The sequence below is a fragment of the Arachis ipaensis genome, chromosome B8 (genome assembly GCF_059453495.1).
Source record: "Arachis ipaensis isolate K30076 ecotype BB chromosome B8, ASM5945349v1, whole genome shotgun sequence".
Lineage (NCBI taxonomy): Eukaryota > Viridiplantae > Streptophyta > Magnoliopsida > Fabales > Fabaceae > Arachis > Arachis ipaensis.
The window spans coordinates 123,265,434-123,276,685 of NC_142443.1; the positions used below are offsets into that span (position 1 = coordinate 123,265,434).

Genomic DNA, 11,252 nt, shown 5'->3' on the forward strand with positions numbered 1-11,252 from the left:
TCACGACCCAAATTCTAACTCGCCACCACTCTTATTTTTAACTACCACCATCACTCAAAACGGTACAAGAGGTGCAAACAATAATTTCTTGTACCTAAGGCCACACGATCTTCAAGCTATCCACACTATTAACCTTATTGTTCCTCCTTTTTGAAGTCCACAATTTATCAAACACAACACCTACAAAGAAGAACACGAACAAACCAGCAACGTTGCAGTTAATTGGCGGCGGCGGAAATGGGTGAATTACTCCTAATTGCATTATGAGCTTATCAAGAAGAGGATCCTCCTGGAAATTTGTGAAGTTGGAACCCGACTGAACATGCTGCGATTGTTGCGACCCTTGGTGTTGATAGGGTAAGAAACTAACGACAATGGTGAAAGCTAGGGTTTTGAATTTGGAAATGGAGAAGGAATTAGACACCACCAACAACACTATGCTGTTTTTCACCCACTCAAGCTTCCTCTATCTCATTCTACTGATTTAATTTCACATTTTCATTGATCTATTTACTTTAGTTTGTATTCATGATTGAATTCCTAATTTCTATGATGCAGCACAAAATATTATGGTACACTTGTAGAACACCTGAAGTTCAAAATCACAAAGACTTGCCTCTAGAGATGGCAGCGGCCGTTGTGGTTAGGCAGTGGTGGCAGCCAAGCCTCACCTCTCCGCTGTAGCATCGTTTTGCACTAATCAGTCCAGGAAGCTTGCGGATTTTAGATGACTAGTGATGGTGGTAGTTAGGAATAGTGGTGGTGAAGAAGAGTTTGGGTAGTGGTGGGATTTAAGATTAGAAAAGTGGTGGTGAAGATAAGGGTAATTTAGGGTTTTTAGGTAATTTTTTAGTGTTTGGATAATTTTGTTGTGCGAAACTCATTTTTTATGGGTATAAATGGTAATTTCCTTCTTCTATAGGTAAATATGTCAGCATTTTCAACTTTCATGGGTAGAAATGGTAATTTACTCTTACCCTAATAAACTAACTAGCACTACTGAATTGTTTTTTTTTTTTTTTTCTTAATATAAAACCTGTGGGGTTTTTGGAAAATTTCATGGATACAAAGGTTTTTTCAACTTTGCACCAAACGGGTGGCCATAACTTTGTCTTTCAACCTACAAATATCTAGAAGTTGATTATCCGTCCCCAATACCGCATACTTATGTGGCTCTATTAATTACCATGGGAAAGGAACTCTAAAGTCTAAACACAAATGATGGCAACCGGGTGAGAGTATAAAGTAATTGAGTCTTGAGCGGATTGATTTTCTTCGCGAGAAGCCCTCCTGACATGCTGTGTTTGGACGAGGTTTGGTCAGATATTCCAAAGTTCTCTGTACACCATCAATCATTCTTCGGAAGAAACATGATTGGAATTTATGTTCATAGGAAGTTTAGAATGGTTTATCTTCCATGGATAGACATACATGCACACACGTAGTAGAACGAAAAAAATTTATTACATTTTCCCCTTTTTATAATTGAAATATAGTATTTTGATCTTTTATATTTGTTATTATTTCACATATGCTGTTATATAATATCAAGGGTAAATTGCCTAACTAAATTGTGTAGGAGAAAACTGTAAGTAAATGTTCTTATTTCAATTTGGTTATATTTTTGTCTCATTTTTCTTTTATGTAAATCATTGCAAAATATCATAATTTACAATTTTCATTTAAATGTTGTACTTTGCCACTATTTATTAGGTGGTATCTTTTTACCGTCGCCTCCAACGATTTAGTAGGAAAATACGTTACAGTTTACGATGATTAAGTACGGCACATGGATAAATCACCACTCTGCCATGCATAAATTACCAACCACAATCATAATAATTTTTATAATTGTACTATGATATTATAAAATATGATTACTTTTTAAATTATTTAATTAATAAATTAAAATAATAAAATAATAATTTAAAATAATAATAAATAATTTAAAATTTTATTTTTTTGAATTTTATATTTTAAAAAGATTAAATAATTTTTTCAGTGTTAATACAATTAAATATTTTTTTTCTATTTATATCATTAAATAATTATTTAAAAATTCATCTTTCATACGATTACAAAGTCAACTCTTTATGATGTTCATAATAGAAAATTTTTTTTTCAACTGATGCAGTTGCTACGGACAAAACTAAAATCAACTTCAAAAGAAAAAATAATAATGGATAAATAATATTTTTTTGAGTCTTAGCCAATTTCAAAAAGAGCACCAATCCTATTTAAGCCCAAGAATTGATTATCAAGTGCCAAAAGTTGAGTGGACAAAAATTTTAATAGAAAGAATTGAGTTAACTGGATCAACTTCTTATCAAATACAAAGAATGAGTATCTTGGATTCAGACAAGCTACACAAAGAAGTAATTCAGTATTCACATTTGTAAAATGATTATTGAGTTCTTGAAGTTGTCTATCAACTACTTGATAGAATATCTCAATGAAAAAATGATGCAAATTTGAGATCTTTTGATCTTTGTGTGTTGATCTTCCTTATGACAGAAATATATCATCCATTTTTTAAACAGTAATATGTTTGTCACAAAACAGTAAGACTTCGTCGAGTAAAAGAGACCAACCATCATTTCTTATATTTTGCAACCATTGCTTAGACACTTTAACCAATGCCATATTATTTATAATATCTTGATCATTCCTTTGTAATGCTTGAGATAACTCTTTAGTAACTCCCAAGATATTTTTGATCAAATGCAAGTTGAAAATGAATTCAAAGGATTGAATGACATTCAATAAATGACATGCTTCAACTCTTTGTTCTGAATTATTTTTATCTTCTTCAACATATTCAAGAATATTGACCACGGAAAAAAAAAATCTAAGTATAATTTTATAGTGTGAACCCCATCTAGTATCTCTGCTCTTTTTAAAGCTATTTCTTGATTTAAACTAAGTCCACTAGAAATTTTTCTACTTTTTAATGCTTCAATTACTAAGCATATCTCTTCGTTTACACAAAACTTCAACAATATTACACAAATTGGTTAACAATTAAAAAGCAAACCATTTCAACTTGGTTTTTTTGCAACTGTTATATAAGCTAACTAAAGTTGGTGGGTAAAACATAGTTCCATAAAAATTTAAAAGTACAATATAAAATTATAAATATAAAACATAAACCAAACAATAAAAAAAATACACAATAATATAACTTCAAATTAAGAATATAGATAGTCAAAAGAAATCCAAAAAAGTAAATGTTGCACTTGCACAATACAACTGCAGTGACAGTGAGCCACCAATGCGCAAACCACCAATTAATTGTAGTGAATCTCAAAAATGACTACTCCACAACATTGTACCTTATCTTATAGCATCTTTCAATAAGAAGATCCACTATAAACGTCATTCAAATTAATTTTCAGCAGCAACAAAATGTAATATCCTAATTCAATTATTCATCAATATACACAAACATAAATAATCCAATTATTCGAACAACATCAAATTCACAAGTTTCACATAATCACAATTTACAGTTTCACACGATCTTTATCAAACTCAAATTCTTATTTCTAAATAAGATAAAATCAAATCCTTACTAGAGAGGCGAGAGAGTCGAAGACGCAGAGGCAGAGCGGCAGAGATGACGACAGAGTGGCGAGACACTTAGAGACGATAAGTCGATGACGAACAGACTGAGTGGCGAGAGATGATGATGGAGTGGGCCGTGGGCGAGAGTGCGAGACCATTAGAAACGATGACGGGGCAACGAGCTAACGACTGGCGAGAGAAAAAGTGAAAGCAGAAATAAGGAGCAGGCGAGCAGGGCAGGTTAGGAGCTAGCGACTGGTGGGAGACAAAGTGAACGCAAAACAAGGAGTAGGCGAGGTTAGGAGACAGCGAGCCAGCAACGTCGGCGACACCGCGACAATAACGCAGGCAAATCAGGAAGTGGGCGACGAGCTGCGCAGTTATGCGGGGCTGACACAGACAAAAATTGAAAAGGAGAAAAAGGAGAAGGGTTAGAAATTTCAGTTTTGGGTGTGGAGTCAAAATTATTTTAAGAATGTGGCAACTAATCTTTTTGATCGAGAAGTATTTAATAATCTTTCAAATTTTACTGTGCCCCCATTTAGCAGTGAATGAATCCGTCCCTGGTTAATAGTTTTGGAGTCTAACCATTTAGTAGAGAATATGGATCTATAAATAATATATTGCATTTTTATAAAGTTTAAAATTTTTTATGGTATTTAGTTACATAACAAGTACAATAAAAATTTTAGGGCAAAACACTAAAATAAGCAAGGGGAAGAAATTTTTACGCAAATCTGCCAAACCAAAATCTGGTTCATGAATCAACTAATGCATGTTTATATGTAATTCGAATTAATTAGATTCGAACTTGATCTACAGATAATTCGAATAATGTTACTTCGAATTATACACAAAACTTACACACACTAATTCGAATCAACCTAATTCGAATTACACACATACAATAATTCGAATCAGGTTGATTCGAATTACACCCTCATTTATTAAAAAATTAATAATTTATACAATACTCTTCTGCCCATTCTTGATAACTCATGAATATTTTTTAATAAATTTATTTTAACTATACCACAAAAAAATATTTTATTCTATGAAAAATAATTTTAAAAACTGATTAAAAAATGTTAGGAGTACTATAAAAATTTATAATGTTCTAATGACTTAGGTAAATACATGCATGTACACAAATTTTAAATAAAATACTCTACATAGTCAATAATAATTTAGAAATAAAAAAAATTATTTTATTCCATCCAAAACAATTAAAAAATATATTTTATTCTATACAAAATAATTTTAAAAAATGGCTTAAAAAATGTTATGAGTACTATAAAAGTTTGTAATATTCTAGTAATTTAGGTAAATACATGATAAAAATATATTTTCTTTAATTTCTAAATTATTATCGACTATGTAGAGTATTTCTTTAATGTCCTAAGTCATTACAAATTTTTATAGTACTCCTAACATCTTTTAAGCCATTTTTTAAATTATTTTGTATAGAATAAAATATTTTTTGTGGTATGATTAAAATAAATTTATTAAAAAATATTGATGAGCTATCAAGAATGGACAGGAGAGTATTGTATAGAATTCGAATTGCTCACCATATAATTCAAATCAGAGTGATTGAACTTTCCATGCGTAATTCGAATCATGTAATATCTCACCATATAATTTAAAAAAATTTATTAAAAAATATTCATGAGCTATTAAAAATGGACAAAAGAGTATTGTATGATATTCGAATTGATAGCTCATTAATATTTTAAAGAAGTCTCGTAATTAAATATTTTGTTAGTTTTTTTTAATGCATGAAATAAAATATATATTTTTTAATTTTAAATTATTTTTTTAATAAATTTTTTAATAAATTAATAATTTTTTTAATAAATGAGGGTGTAATTCGAATCAACTTGATTCGAATTATTGTATATGTGTAATTCGAATCAGGTTAATTCGAATTAGTGTGTGTATGAGTTTTGTGTATAATTCGAAGCAACATGATTCGAATTATGTGTAGATCAAGTTCGAATTTAGTTGATTCGAACTACATATAAACATGCATTGGTTGATTCATGAAATAATTTTTTGTTTGGCGAATTTGTGTAATTTTTTGCTCCCCTTGGTTTAATACAGTGATTTGTCCAAAATTTTATAAAGTTTATGGAAGTGCTTACCATGGTTATAAAATATATTCACAATAAAAATTTAAAATTTTATAAAACTAAATATTTAATTATGTTGTTTATTTTCAAAAGAAATTAAAACTTTATAAACTTTATTGGCAACCTAATATTATACACAATTGTCGATTCGACTAAATTAAAGTATTTACAGAAAACGAAATAGGTATATATTTTGAGACAATACATAAAACCAAGGTGAATTTGAGTTTAGACGTGAGGTCCAAACTTCTTTGGATGAAGGATCAGATTTGTTCGTCGAGATGGTGGATTATTTTGACATTCTCGCCAGGACGGTAATGAAGAGTACCTGTAAAGGATTTTGATATTTAAATTAACAAAAGTTTTAAGTAGAATTAAGTGAATTGAAACTGAGAAATCAATGAGTTTAATAGGATATTTATAGAAGTAGGTGACTGCAGTAATTAGAATAATTTCTTCTTCAATATTTAGAAGTTATCCCATGTTGATGAGATAGTGGTTAAGTTGTGAATTTTATCTGAAATAATTAACGGATGACAAAGTTTTACTTGTTATGTAAATTGGGTTGGACATGAGTTAGGACTTATGACATTCGTGCTCTAAGTAAATCGGATAGGTTAACTTATATGACTTTTTGGACTAATCTGATTGAATTTATTGAGCTTCTATAGATCTTTTAAAAAATTAGACTAATTTATCTAGACTATAATTTTAATTGGCAACTACTCAAATGAAGATACTAAAAATATCTTTTTATGAAGATTCTTGTGTTAAAAGTGTATTTTGTTTGTTTAGCCACACTTTAAAAAAAATAACATTTTTGTAACACATCAAAATCAAACCATACATTTCATCATCTAATGGTAAAAAAGAAGCATTTTCATATGAAGACAATAATAAAATCTTTATGGTAGTATCCACCATTTTAATTTTGGGCCATGATATGTATAATATACATGTATCTCATTTATACAAAATAAGTAACAAATTTATTTTTATACTCATTATATTCTGAAAGAAAATTTACAGTGTTCACAATGATTTAGTACTATGACCAACTGCTATTAAATCGACGTTGGATGAAGCGATTTATTTATGAGGCTTAAATGGTTATAACATGCAATAATGTGAGAATTCAAGTGCAATCGACTTCACAAGTTGATAACCGAGAGCTGAAATAGAATAAATATGTAACTAAAAACGATTTAAGACCTTCGTGTAATATTAAATCTCATTTATTTAATTTGCGTATTTTACTTATTAATATTAGAGACAGGACCTTTTATCGGAGAGACAGAACGTGATAACTTTAATTAATTAACAAAGGGTAGTGTTGAATACAATCTGCCCATGGACCATTCTTGGGTTCACCAGATAGAAGCGTAACAGACTTGAGAAGCACGGTAGTGCACTTGGGACCACTCCCCATACCAAGCAACCAAACAGTGTCACCTTTTTTAACCCTTTGTTTGGCTTCCAGGTACGCAAGTTCATACCACAACGACGAAGAAGACTGGTTCCCGAACCTGTGCATTGTGGCCAATGCAGGTTCAATATCTCTTTCAGAAAGCCTCAGCGCTTTTCCCGTTTCCCTTATAACGCTCATGCCCGTACAAGGCAAGCAAATATGTTGTATCACGCTCATGAAATTCGGAACGTAAATCCCTTTGCCTTTGGAATCCTTCTTCAAGATCCTCAACTTAAAGAGGGACACAACATACCGAAGCGTTTCCGAGAGAGGCAACACTTGATAACCAAGAGCGGTTATGTTTGAACGAAGGGCTTCTCGAGCCACGTGAAGCACGTTCTTCCTTACGCTAAATCCGCGTTTTCCGACGGAATCTTCTTCCAATATAGCAGAAAGATAACCGTCGTCTAGGAAGGCGCTTTGGGTTCTTAGTGTCCTAAGAACCCTGTATTTTGCATTTTTCTTTAACTGATTCTTGTTGGAGAGAAGAATGGCTGCGCTTCCCATCCGGAAGATGCAGTTGAGGATCAACTTGGGTATCTCGTTGCCGGTATACCAACCTGTTGACAGAATCTCTGTGCTTAGAACCATGGCGGTTGAGTTCTTGTGTACTCTCAGAAGTCTCTGAGCCATGTCTATGCCGAGTGCACTTGCACTGCAACCCGAACCAGAGATGTGGAAGCTCTTGATGTCGCTTCTCATGGAGTACTTGTTGATGACAATGGAGGACAGAGAAGGAGAGGGACAAAAGCAGCTGCAGTTAACTATGAGTATGTCTATGTCAATTGGTGAAACATTGGTTTTTGCGAAGAGGTCGTCAATGATGGGGAAGAGAAGCTTGTGAACCTCTCTAATGGCTTCGTTCTGGTCTGTTTTTGGAGGGATGAAGTGTAATGGAGAGGGAAGGTAAGTATTTTCGCTTTGTCCAGAAGCTTGGAGGGCTTTGGCCATGAAAGTTAAGCTTTTTGGTTCAAAGAGTTTAAACTGTGAAGCGTTCTCAATGAATGCCGCAAATGGCACTCTGCAATGGTTAGGAGGTTTAAGGCATGAGAAGTCAACAATGTAAACGGGAGAAGGCCTTGAGAGAAGCCACTTCAATAGGAAACAGATAAGTAGAAAACATAGAGGCAGAAAATGGAGCTTGGGTTCCAGTTTTTGGAGGATTAGAAACAGTTCAGAAGATGCAACAAAAAAGAGGGTACAAGACCACATGATGTGTGAGAGTTTTGAGAGGAGAAGCTTTGATAAGAGAGAAGCATGGCTTTGCTCGGAAATAGGTTCCATTGTTGCGCCAAATTGAGCTTATAGGTGCGCTCTACACAAGTAAAAGCTAAAAATAAATAGAAGTGTAGAATTACATAAATGATAACAGATCAGACAGAGAGAGAATAGAGAAGAGAGCGTGTATGTATGAGGTATTATGAATTGTATTGATTGATCTCAGTTACTTAACACACTAATGCAAAGCTTTATATGTTAGAAATTTTATAAAACCAGTAATTTACATACTCTAGCAAATTGTCAATAAATTCTTTAATTTAATTTAAAACTTCTAATTCTTTAATTATAAAGTTAAATAAAATTAAAATGTGTTTATTTTATTGTTATATGATCAAAATTGGAGATCCAAACTTTATAAAGTTTATGAACAATCGTGTTCTTTCCATAAAAAAAAGACCAACAACCAATATAATTAATTAATAATTACAATACCACCTAAACTAATTTCTACATTAACAAATTGGACTACAATTAGAATAAAAATTCTAATATTTTTTCACTTGGTCCAACATTTATTACGTATAGTCTGTAATTACATACTATACTTAAACAATTAAGACAAATTACACAAATCATAGTGATAGGTTCTCATTAATTGAGTATTACCTTCTATGTATTACAATGTAACATCTCTTAATCGAATAAACTCTTTATGTGGTATTTCTGTAGGAATAAGCCCAATGCTTATTCTAGTTCCTTCACTGAATTTTGTTTGTCATTCTCAATCATGTATACACATATATACTAACCAAATGAAAAACAAACAATAATAAGAATTTCATATCTAAATATGTCATATAATATAACATAAGTCATATAAGTGACATTACAGAACATAAACCCATACTAGTAACATGATCCTTAAACAATCCTTGTGGTATGTCTTTTGTCAAAGGATCAGCTATCATCTGTTTAGTACTAATATATTTTATTTGTATCTCATTAGACCTAACTCGGTCTTTAATGACTAAGTATTTAATATCGATGTACTTACTTCGACTACTACTTCTATTATTTTTATCCATAAATATAGCAGCTAAATTGTCACAATATATTCCCAATGGCCTAGAGATACAATCCATAATCTTAAACCCAGAAATCAAATTCTTTAACCAAACACCTTGTGATGTAGCCTCAAAATAAGTAATAAACTCGGCTTCCATGGTAGAAGTAGCTATAAGTTATTGTTTTGCACTCTTTCAAGATACTGCTCCATCAGCAAGCATAAAAATGTATTCTGACGTTGACTTCCTAGAATCAACATATCTCGCCAAATATGAATCTGAGTATCTAATAATTTTTAAATTATCAGTTCGTCTATATGTAAGCATGAAGTCCTTGGTCCCTTGAAGATACCTTAAGACCTTCTTTGTAGCTCTCCAATAGATAATTCCTGGATTACTTTGATATCTTTCTAACATGCTAACAGCAAAAGTAATGTCATGTCTTGTACAGACCTGAACATACATTAGGCTTCCAACGGCTGAAGCATAAGGAATATTTTGCATTTGTTTCTTTTCAAGTTCATTTTTGGGACATTGATCTAAGTAGAAATTGTCATCTTTCACAATAGGTGCAACACTTGGTGAACAATTTTGCATTTTAAACCTCTCAAGAACTTTATTAATATAGGCTTCTTAAGATAAACCTAAAATTCCTTTATGTTTATCTCTATGAATCTTTATGCTAAGGACATAAGATACATCATCCATATCTTTCATATCAAAATGTCTAGAGAAAAATTGTTTCACTTCATATAACAACCTTAAATCATTTATTGCAAGCAAAATATCATCTACATATAAGATGAGAAATATGATCTTACTCCTACTAACCTTGTAATATATATATATATATATATATATATATATATATATTGATAAGAAATATTCTCAATGAACCCAAATGAAGAAATCACATTGTGAAACTTCAAATACCACTATTGAAAAGCCTGCTTAAGACTATATATATTGCTCTCTTAAGCTTGCAAACTAACTCCTTACCAACACTTGAGATAAACCCTTCAGGTTGTCTTATATAGACCTCTTCTTCCAAATCTCCATTAAGGAAGACCGTTTTGACATCATTTGATGTAATTCTATGTCAAAGTGTGCTACTAATGCCATAATGATGCGGAAAGTGTCTTTCTTTGAAACAGGAGAAAATGTTTTTCTATAGTCAACTCCTTCCCTTTGAGTAAATCCTTTGGCAACAAATCGAGCATTGTAATGCTCAATATTGCCTGATGAATCCTTCTTGGTTTTAAAGACCCATTTACTGCCAATGGCCTTTTCTCCATCAAGCAATTCTACAAGATTCTAAACTTGGTTATCCGCCATAGAATTCATTTCATCCTTCATAGCATCTAGCCATAAATTGAAATTACGACTTTCAATTGCTTGTGAAAATATCGTTGGGTCATTTTCATCACAAACATCATAGTCAGACTCAGCAAGATACACTACATAGTCACTAGAAATTACATGCCTTCTTATTCTTGTTGATCTTCTTAATGTTGCATCATCAACCTCTTGTAAAGGTAGTGGCATAATAGGTTCTCCTTCTTCTTGAAGTTACTCTTGAGCAATATGTTCTTGAACAACATTTTCATTATGAAGAGTTTGATCCTTCACTATATGATCTACTTGAACATTATTTTCCTGATGTAAAACATCAGTAATAGGTTGTTCTACATTAACCCTATCTGTATTGGCATTGTATTTGAACAATCACTCTTGTACATGGAGAGGTTTGACAAGCATTATCATTCTCAACAACTTTAAGAAGATGATTTCTCCAACTTTTCA

At 31.8% G+C, this 11,252-nt stretch overlaps 2 pseudogenes; both read right to left on the reverse strand.

The window, feature by feature from the left end:
- Positions 1–6,948: 6,948 nt before the first annotated feature.
- On the reverse strand, positions 6,949–8,559 carry LOC107611397 (3-ketoacyl-CoA synthase 5 pseudogene; annotated as a pseudogene).
- Positions 8,560–9,644: 1,085 nt separating this feature from the next.
- LOC148549698 (secreted RxLR effector protein 161 pseudogene) lies at positions 9,645–10,046 on the reverse strand (annotated as a pseudogene).
- Between the last annotated feature and the right edge of the window lie 1,206 nt (positions 10,047–11,252).